Here is a 3,758-nt window from a genome sequence, read left to right as displayed (position 1 = left end):
TCTGCACTCTTCTACACTCTTATACTTTCACTTTCACACACCTTGGTATTATAAAACAAGTAGCATAAACACACTCACTGATCTCCATATTATTCTTATAAGCATACACACGCATACGCACGCGCACGCACACACACACACACACACACACACACACACACACACACACACACACACACACACACACACACACACACACACACACACACAGCGTAAATCAAAGTCAGATTCTACTTATGAAAAAATGACGTCTGATGTGCACATGTCCTGATGTTGAGGGTGACACACACACACACACACACACACACACACACACACGTCCCCGAGTCCTCATTAATGAGTTCAATTATGAGGCGTTTGGCCTTGAGAGAGTGACACACTGAAGAGCAGCGACTGACGGTTCTGTGTGTCAGTCTGTGTGTGTGTGTGTGTGTGTGTGTGTGTTCTGTAACTGACGGTTCTATTAGTGTGTGTGTGTTCTGCGACTGATGTCTCTCTCTCTCTCTCTCTCTGTGTGTGTGTGTGTGTGTGTGTGTGTGTGTGTGTGTAGCGGCTCTGGGTATGGTCCTGACGGCGGGCTGTGCCACCTCTCGCCACTGTCAGCAGCAGGAGCTGCCCGGAGTCTCCATCCACTGCTGTGACTCTGAGCTCTGCAACAGCGCCCCCCGCCGGCCGCTCCTCACACTGCAGATGCTCCTGCTGACCGCACTGCTGCTGCTGGCCTGAGGATGATGAACACATTCCTCAGATGCACTGAAGACTCCACAAACACTTCTACTCTAATGGCAGTTTTCTGAGTGACCTTATGAAAATGGACCGTGTGTTTGTGACAGCACAACTGTAGTAACCGTGTTTGTTTTTGTGCATTGACCACCATTTGTGTAACCACAGTTTTACTACTATTGCCATGGTAAAATTATAGTTGTTGTTGCAAAAAAAACATGGTTAATTTAGCGTTCCCATAGGTCAACGCAGAAAGAAAGATGGTCACTACAGTTTTACTACCAAAAAACATGGCTGATTTCAGTGAGGGTAGCACTGTATTCTACAGTCATGCTCTGCATATATAAACATATTAAGCGCTGTCGTCACAGTATTCAATAACTAATGGAGTTAACACTGAAACACACTGATCTCAGAACAGTTGGATGAACAGAGTGTGTGCACACTGCACTGAGGCGGTATTTAAATGAAGGCCATTATATCAGATCTAATGTCAGCATATGGGGGATTCTAGAATACAGTGTGTCTCTGAGATAACCACTGTAGTTTTTAAGGGAACAGTTTGGCTTGTGTGCTTGTTGACAATCGAATATTTTAATCTGTTTTAAGGAAACACATTCTTGTTTTCACTTTGAATTAAGATTATATTGCACAGCCCATTGTCAGATTATTATTACTTGTTTTAATATGAAACTCTCTTCATTTTGACTCATTATTCCTGAAAACAGCACTATATGTTGTGCTTGTCTAGAAACGCTTCTTGATTTAAGAGTTTGTAGATATTTGGACTAGAAACATGTAAGAGAGGCATGTTTTGCAGTGTGAACTGGTAACACACTATACATGCACATCTACTGTAAAATGAGCTGTACATATGTAAATAACTCTGTTTTGTCATTGGTCTGGCTGTGAGCTCTTCATGTCTGTCAGAACAATACTCAAACCTGGTACTTCTCTCTCTGAGAAAAGTCTGAGCATGTCCCAGCGTGTTTTGTTTCTGTGATGTACAGGATTTGAACAGATCTCAACAAGCCATTGTAAGCACATTCTAAAGCATGCTGCTGCCCTCCCACACCAAACACGGACTGCAGTCCTGTATAGTAAATACTGTAGAGTTTCTGAACCATACTATAGTGAACACTTGAGCTGATCTGCTGTGGTGATTCTACAGTTGCTATGGTAACAACAACTACAGTAATTGATCTATTGTGGTGATTCTACAGTTGCTATGGTAACAACAACTACAGTAATTGATCTATTGTGGTGATTCTACAGTTGCTATGGTAACACAACAACTATAGTAATTGATCTGTTGTGGTGATTCTACAGTTGCTATGGTAACACAACAACTATAGTAATTGATCTGTTGTGGTGATTCTACAGTTGCTATGGTAACACAACAACTATAGTAATTGATCTGTTGTGGTGATTCTACAGTTGCTATGGTAACACAATAACTATAGTAATTGATCTGTTGTGGTGATTCTACAGTTGCTATGGTAACACAACAACTATAGTAATTGATCTATTGTGGTGATTCTACAGTTGCTATGACAACGTAATATAAACAAACGAGCCAACACTGTAGTTCTCTACAGCTATAGGGTATATTGTTCTACAATACACCACAGTTTACATTACGGTATATACTACATTATTTAATACAGTTGGTCAGTTCACTAGTCAACAAACACACCAGTATGCTGGAGCATTCACTAGCAAAGTGCTGTGAGTAGTATAATTTATACAGTACATTATTTACTATGAATTACTATAGTATTTTTGTTACATGTCTGTTAGGGAATCAGTCTTTAAAGCTGGGATTAAAGGGAAATGCAGCTGTTGTGTCTGTCGGGTGAGTTGTTTTGTAATCATCAGAATAAGGTCTCTTATCACTTTTCAGAGAAATAAAAACAATTCTTGATGCATTACGTGCAGTTGTTTGTAGGTCTACAGTGAATCTTGTGGTTTAAAACAGTTGAAGCTGAAGCCAGACACTACACTCTTGACTCCAGCTGGATGCACTTTCGTACTTATACCATCATGCACACACCCTTACCATCCAACTGTTAATATCATAGTTGAGTTTGAGGAAACATGCTGGGTTTTCTGCCTATTGTGGACTCCTGCTGTGCTCAAGAGCGTCACACCAACAAATGTAAATGAACAATAATTCAAAAATATGTAAAATACAGCGGGTAACACTTTACAATAAATTATTAGTAATTAAAATGAGTAAACATTGGTTAACACGTTAAAATAAACTTAGTAAGTTAATAAAAAAACTATTGATCTGTATTAGACCTACTGATTAAATTATTATTAAATCTAATTTAAGTTAATATTTTGTGTGTGTGTGTGTGTGTGTGTCAGAATACAGAATATTAAATGCTATATATCATTGAAAGGAATATTTTTTAAAGTCTCATTTTAAATTAATAAATACAAAAGCTTGAGCAATCGCTTAAAGGACTCGTTTCATTCATTCATACATTAATTCCCTCAGCTTATTCCCTTATTTATCTGCGGTGGCCACAGGGGAATGAACCACTAACTATTCCAGCATATGTTTTACACGGCAGATGCCATTCCAGCTGCAACCCAGTACTGGGAAACACCCATACACACTCACACTCATACACTACGGCCAGTGTAGTTGATCAGTTCCCCTATAGTGCATGTGTTTGGACTGTGGGGGAAACCCACACCAACACGGGGAGAACATGCAAACTCCACACTGAAACACCAACTGACCCAGCCGAGACTCAAACCAGAGACCTTCCTGCTGTGAGGCCACAGTGCGACACCACTGAGCCACCATGTCACCCAGACTTGATGCAATCAATGCAGTGACATGTTGTCAGCAAACCAATGTGATCAACCTGTGTGAGACTCTGATGAGAGATGTTTATGATATTATGATGATGATGATGATGGTGGTGATGGTGGTGGTGTCGGTGTGTCTCTCAGTGGCGCCGCCTGTCGGTGAGCCGCGGAGCCGCTCCAGTCTTTGTGCCGCCGCCATCTTGACCAGA

General features: G+C 40.8%; 1 protein-coding gene across 1 annotated transcript in view; it reads left to right on the top strand.

Annotated features, from left to right (window-relative positions):
* Positions 1-3,712: 3,712 nt before the first annotated feature.
* Positions 3,713-3,758, top strand: part of rab14l (RAB14, member RAS oncogene family, like) — a 6,940-nt gene continuing 6,894 nt past the window's right edge. Inside the window, exon 1 of the mRNA NM_200683.2 lies at positions 3,713-3,758. This exon is cut by the window's right edge and continues 55 nt beyond it. The gene's annotated coding sequence lies outside the window, so the exon portion shown is untranslated.

The sequence above is a fragment of the Danio rerio genome, chromosome 5, assembly GCF_049306965.1.
Source record: "Danio rerio strain Tuebingen ecotype United States chromosome 5, GRCz12tu, whole genome shotgun sequence".
Taxonomy (NCBI): Eukaryota; Metazoa; Chordata; class Actinopteri; order Cypriniformes; family Danionidae; genus Danio; species Danio rerio.
Note: the sequence above shows the minus strand (reverse complement) of the source record. Positions and strands in the feature narration are given on the sequence as shown.